Source organism: Tupaia chinensis, unplaced genomic scaffold (assembly GCF_000334495.1).
Source record: "Tupaia chinensis unplaced genomic scaffold, TupChi_1.0 Scaffold000392_1, whole genome shotgun sequence".
NCBI lineage: Eukaryota > Metazoa > Chordata > Mammalia > Scandentia > Tupaiidae > Tupaia > Tupaia belangeri.
Window position 1 is genome coordinate 1,094,355 of NW_006159894.1, and position 6,983 is coordinate 1,101,337.

Here is a 6,983-nt window from a genome sequence, read left to right on the forward strand (position 1 = left end):
TGGAGGAGAAGGGATTGCGGCGTGACCATCCCCCCTGGGGGGTGATTTCTCACTTTCTATTTCTCTGTCTCTCTGTCCTTCTGGTGAGGGCACGTACTGTGCAGCAAAAAAAAAAAAAAAAAAAAAAGTTCTGAAAGGAGTGTTCTACCAGGAAAACTAAAGACACATCAAAAAATAAGAGAATAAACAGCAACTAAGAAAATGACCAATTTAATGCTAGGCACGTACTGTGCAGCAAAAAAAAAAAAAAAAAAAAAAGTTCTGAAAGGAGTGTTCTACCAGGAAAACTAAAGACACATCAAAAAATAAGAGAATAAACAGCAACTAAGAAAATGACCAATTTAATGCTAGGGACAAGAAATATCAATAATAACATTGAATGTTACCTTCCAGGATTTAAACAAAAAGATTGGACCATGGTAATACTGCATATTCAACAGAAGAGAGTTTGAACTTAAGACTGAACTGGTGAAATAGAGTTTTATGACTTTTGAGTAAAACATTACTGATTTTTTTACTATCCTTTGTTTTCCCAATTTGAGCATTTTACTGTCTTCTGAGTTGCTGATAGGTTCAGCGATATGTTAAAATATGTTTCTTCTTTGTTTCTTTAAATGGAAACATAAACTTTTCTTCCTTCCCGACCCCTCTGGAATTGGAAAATATTTGGGAGTATTCTTATTTTGGGGCACAAGGGTTATTTGTTTACGATCAATAATACTTGTTGCATTTAATCAGAAATTGGAAATACTCATATTGGACAGGGCTTTGACTGGAATGTCATATCTGAAGATTAATCAGGAAACTATGGCACTAAGGTGGATCTCAAGTAAGCCAACAGAAGCTCTTAGAAAGATGGCCTGGCACCATAAATAGTTCTACCAGGCAGAGAGGATTAGAGAAGATATATGAAAGAATTTATAACATAAAATAACAATCAGTGGAGATTGCAAAAGAGCAACCACACCAGAGGATTCTCTTGAGAAAGATTTTGAAGGAAGAGAAAGAGACTGATCTTTGCTAGCAGATGGTATATCACAGAATACTTGGTAGGCAGGGCTGAATTGAGAAGGTTTATGTGTGACTAGTGTGCTGGGCATTTGCTTTTCAACAATTTGAGTAGTTGACATGTAAATATTTTCTCAAAAATATTTAAAACCATACTGTCTCTGTTGTTAGAGAGTCACAAACAAAATTATGCAAAATTATAATATTTTGAACATTATCTTTAAAATTCAGTATTTTGAAATTTGAAATTTATTATTAACTATCAAGAACTATGATGTATGAGCAAACATTTTTTGATATGTAAAGTAAATGTGGAAAAATGTAAAAGTTAATCAAAGAAAAAAAGAAAAAATTCAAATTCTAATAAAGAATGTTACAAAGAGCTATGTGTTCATATATAACAATCATTTAAAGGTTTAAAGATAAGCTTTCTTGAAACAGATTCTGTTTTATTATTAACTATCAAGAACTATGATGTATGAGCAAACATTTTTTGATATGTAAAGTAAATGTGGAAAAATGTAAAAGTTAATCAAAGAAAAAAAGAAAAAATTCAAATTCTAATAAAGAATGTTACAAAGAGCTATGTGTTCATATATAACAATCATTTAAAGGTTTAAAGATAAGCTTTCTTGAAACAGATTCTGTATCAACTAAGCAACCTTTGTCCAGGCTGAAGACTAGTTGGGTTTTTTCAAAGCCTCTTGTTTACTGGTGAATCTCATATTTTTACTGACTTGTGTTCACAGCAGCTTGACAAGACTGTTTATTCAACTACAGTCCAATTATGAAAAAAAAAGTGTATCTCAGTTCATTTTCTACCAGTGGTCTCTGTATTAAAACACCACACTTTAGCCGGGCAGGATTTAGAGGTTTATTATCAGTCTACGCAAGACTAAAGTTCAAAGCAGATGCAATTATGCTTACGGGAATGTTGTAAAGTAATAATTCTTGGTATTACATGCCTCATATGATCCATTTCAAACCTTAGGGAATTACATCTTTAAGTGTAAAGAGAAATTGTTTTCTCATTGCTTAAAGAGAAAAACAAATGTTTGAACAGCTGAAACATCTTAAAAATGCACCAAGCTTATGAAGTCTCAAACAAAACTTGAATTTTCTGTACATACTCCTGTCAAATGAAGTTATTCCTGTACACCACTTCTCTTGCAAACTGGTCTTCTATGGCCTTTCATTTGACCTAGATCGGCTACGAGACCTAGAGAAAGATCTGGATGGCTTGTGATTTCTCTCCAGAGACAATGATCTCTCTCTTCTCCTATCTCTGGAAAGGAACCTGCTCTGGCTGCTAGAGAAGCTTCTCCTTCTTGCAGATCTGCAGCGAGGTGGAGGACTCCTCTAGGAATCATCCCGAGGGCAACCACCCCAGGAGGGAGTTAGGCCACAATTGCAACTTTTTTTTTTCACCATTCAACAGTTCCACTCTCACACAGCAGCCACACAGGGTCCTTCCATCTCTCGGACAGCATCAGCTACACCTCGGAGATCTTCGAATTCAACAAAAGCAAAGCCACGAGGGTTTCCAGCAACCCACACACTTCAAAGTGGTTCATAATAGTGACCAGCAGTTAGCGTAATGGCTATGTCGCTGAACTCCCACGTAGTCGACCGTGGTTCACGTCCCGGACCCGGTGGCTTAAACTCATGCCGGGCGCGTGTACGTGCGTGCCCAAGATCCCGAGAGGAGAATGGAGGAGAAGGGATTGCAGCGTGGCCATCCCCCCTGGGGGGTGATTTCTCACTTTCTATCTCTCTGTCTCTCTGTCTGTCTGGCAAGTGCACATGTCCTATAGCAAAAACCTCTCCAAAAAAAAAAAATTTTAAAAAGTGGTTCATAATAGCCAAGAGCCCATTCCAATTCAGTCTTATTGCCATTGTTTCCAAGATTACCCACATAAGCCTTACGGTCCAATGGACAGGAATCACGATGCATTTCAAAATCTTAAGTTAGAAATGCAGAGGTTCAAATCCACAAGCTCTGGAAGGACAGCCTGCTCCCTTTGCCCAGCTCCCACAGATGCTCTTGCTCACCTGGTGTTCGTGAAATGACCTCCCATGAACTCTATGAAATCTCTTTGTACTGTTCAGCAGTCATTAGATTATGCTCTAAAGATAGAATAAAGTTGTACTATGGGCCGAGCAGTCTGCAGGCTGCCAAGAGAATAGAGGGAGGCTGGTATTATCTAAAGCACAGGTAAATGCTGGTGTTAGCCACCGACAGGAAAATATCAACAGATGTACTATCCCTTGGAGTCCGGACGCCATTGCATTGTAGGGCTCCAGTATTCCCAGAGAACCCCAGCAAATGTAACGTTAGTCAGAAGCCACCTTTGGATTTTAGGAAGTCAAGACTTGACCGTCATTTTAGTCTGTTTTTCTGTTGCTGTAACTAAATGTCACAGGAGGGGTAATTTATAAAGAATAAAGGTTGCTTATGGTTCTACAGGCCAAAGGTCAACGGGCCACATCTGGTGAGGGCCTTCTTGCTGGTGGGAACTCCGCAAAGTTTTGAGGTAGTGCCTGGTAAGAGGATGTTATTGAACTCAAGTTCTTTTGCCTGCTGTTCAGTTTGCCTGTAACAGAGGCAATGAATTTGCAAGGAAGGGAAAGCTTTATTATTGTTATTATTATTATTATTCATACATTCAATCACTATACCTCATTTAGATTGTAAAGAGACTTTACCCAGCATGATATACACCTCAGCCCAGCCCAGTTGAGATTACTATACACGTCCTCATCAACAGATAATTCTAAGGGCAGCTAGCAAGAAGGCAAGAGTTAAAAATGAAATTCACCTCCTCGATTGGAGGGGGTTGGGGACTGGAAAGGGGACAACTGGGAATATGGGTAGCTGTTATTGGTGAAACGAAAAGGTGAGTAATTGTTGGTGTTCAGTCAGGTGGTGTTAGGTCCTACATTGTGTGTTCAAAGAAATGTATGACCTTCTATGCTGAAATATCAGATCAGTCATTTGTCCAGGCCCAATAGAAGGGTCAGTGGTCTTAGCTGACTAGAACCAGCTTAGGCTAGCTACCTCATTCCCCAGAAAATATCTTGAACAAAATATTTTGTAGTCCAGTGGCCATAGAGATATTTTTACAGAAGCAATGACAGGATGCTGTGACATACTAACTATGCTACAATAGCTCTAAAGCAGGGAACGTATCTATTCATTGTTTTGTTCGTGGTTTATTGGAATAAAGCATAGCTATAGATTTGCTAGAATTTAACCCTAACAGAAAAGTCTCTGATTTCAGTCTCCCCCACTATTTGTCCATTCAATCATTCAATTTCTGTTGTTATTACTTCTAAAGTTAGTCATTCAAGCAAGCAGAAACAGATTAATAACCTCAAAGGCTTTTTTTTTTTTTTTTGGTAGCAAAGAGTCTTTGTTGACTCCTCAGGCACTAGTACAAAGATGAAAGCATGTGTAAGCTCTGGTTTCTCTTATGACTCCACTAGTACTCAGTCATGGAGACTGAATCACTGATCATTTTATCTAATCCTAATTCTCCCAAAGGCCCCACCTCTTAATAGCATAGTCAAATTAAGTTTCTACCCCCTAATACCATCACAATAGCATCCAAATTTCAGCACATGGATTGGGGGAAGGGGACTCACTCAAACCATAGTAGTAGTCAAGAGGAACTTAGAAGAAATCACTCTAAAGCAGGGGACAGATGGTTGACATGAATGGCTGTCCCTAGACCCTTTCAGAAATGCAAGTTACAAATGTCACAACTGAACCTGTAGTTTGCAAATTATTGGCCACCCACTGTTTCATCCCTAAATGGGGTAAGATCTGCTTGGTCAACTGCTTTGCATATATTCATGGGGTACTTGTTGAATAGATCTCAGTTTTCTTGGAAAACTTTGAAAGGCAAACCTCTGACTGTTACAGTCAGGAGTAAAACTTAGGAGACATCATCTCAAGAGAAAAGGAAAGTTTATGAAGAGAAAGCACTCCTGGGACCAGCAGTTAGCGTAATGGCTATGTCGCTGGACTCCCACGTGGTCGACTGTGGTTCGAGTCCCAGACCCGGTGGCTTAAACTCACGCCAGGCGTGTGTGCATGCGTGCCCAAGATCCCAACAGCAGAGTGAAAGGGAGAGGCCTGAGTGCAACCCAAGGCTTCTGGTTCTGAACACCTAGATATTATAGAAAGAAGTGTTATTTTCTGAAGTGAAAAAGACCAGGAAAGAAGGAAGGAACAGATTATGGAGTGGGCAGGGAAATCAAGACATACATGCTGGCCATGAAAAACCCTTGAGATAACCAACAGGGCTATCACATTGATAGTTGGGTGTATTAACCAGAAACTCAGAAGAAGTTTGGGTTCCAGGACCTCCTTCAGATACCGAAACTTGCTATTACTCAAGTCCTTTATAGCAAATGCTACAGCATTTACTTACAACCTATGCAAGCCTTCCCATACACTTTAAATCGTCTCTAGGGTACTTATACCTGATACAATACAATACAATAAATAGTTGTTGTTCTGTATTATTTTTATTATTGTATTCTTTGTTTTTACTTTTCCTTCTGCAGTTGGTTGAATTTGTGAATGTGAAACCCATGGATGTGGAACTGGTGGGTACAGAGGAGCCACTACAGATATCGCATCTAAGGTCACATTTTGGTTTGTTTTTTAATTGCCAGAGGGCACAAAAGCTCTCCTGAGAGACATAGAGAAAAAGGCAGAGAAAGCACCCCCAAATGAGATGTGATCACGCTGCAATCCCTTCTCCATTTCTCCATGCAGCCAAGGTTTGGGACATGCACATGTTTTTTTTTTCAAGCTCCCAGGGCTTGAAAAAAACCACAGTTTTTCAAGGTCAGCCATGTGGGAGCTGGCTCCCTTAACACTAGGCTATGGGACCAGCCAGTAAAGTCAGTTTTTTGTTTGTTTGTTTGTTTTTTTCCATTCATGATACTGTATACACCAAGGGATTGAAGAACCAGAAAAAATGGAGTGCCCAGGAGGAGACAGAAGAGCCTCTAGAAGGGCCTGAGAAGAAAGAAATAAGTGTGTGATCTGGGAATGAGAAAAGAGGATCTCTCTAGAAAGGAGTGGTCACTTGTGTTGAAACTGATAAGAAGTTAAGTGAGGGACCAGCAGATGGCGGAATGGTTATGTTGCTGGACTCCCACATAATTGACTGCAGTTCGAGTCCCAGCTTAAAACTCATGCCAGGCGTGTGTGCATGTGTGCCCAAAATCCTGAGGAAAATGGAGGAGAAGGGATTGCAGTGTGGCCAACCCCCCCACCCCCTGATTTCTCACTTTCTGTCTCTCTGTCTGCCTGGTGAGCACACACCCCTACAGCAAAAAGTCTCTCTAAAAAAATAAATAAATAAAATAACCTAAGCCAGGGCCAGCAGTTGGCATAGTGGAAGGCACTGGACTCCTACCCAAAGGAAGTTAGGTGAGTTGAGAACAAGAAATGCTGCAGTAGATGTAGCTGCACAGAGGCCTCAGGAGTCTGCAGTGGCACTGTTGTTGCTGGCCAGTTCCTCCTTTAGGACAGAGGTTCTCATTTCCCCAGCTCCCGGGAGCACTGGCTGCTGTCCGCCCACAGCTAAGCCCCCCAGTCAGAAATTGGCCAAGGGAGCTGCACCGTGCAGTTACCCCACCCTCACCCCCCAGAGCAGCCCAGATCTAGTGACTGTCCCATGAGAGGAACAGGGTGGGGGCCCCTGTCTCCACCCTAGACAGCAGGGAAGTATCACCGCCCCCCTCCAGAGCTCCCGCAGGCTTGGCTGAAACCTCTCCTGTGCCAGTACCACGGTTAGCTTCTCCCTCTGCCCAGGGCTCTTTTCTGACTCCTTGAGAGCACTGTCCTAAGAGCATTTCCAAATCCAAGTCCAGCTCCTCTCCTCTGCAGTGTGTTTCCAGGGAGCCCAGCCTAACACAGACAGCTCAGCCAGACCCGTGTCAGTGGAGTGAGAAGA

The 6,983-nt window shown here is 41.2% G+C and overlaps 1 pseudogene; it reads right to left on the reverse strand.

The window, feature by feature from the left end:
• Nucleotides 1–2,190: 2,190 nt before the first annotated feature.
• LOC102473161 (serine/arginine-rich splicing factor 3 pseudogene) lies at nucleotides 2,191–2,962 on the reverse strand (annotated as a pseudogene).
• Between the last annotated feature and the right edge of the window lie 4,021 nt (nucleotides 2,963–6,983).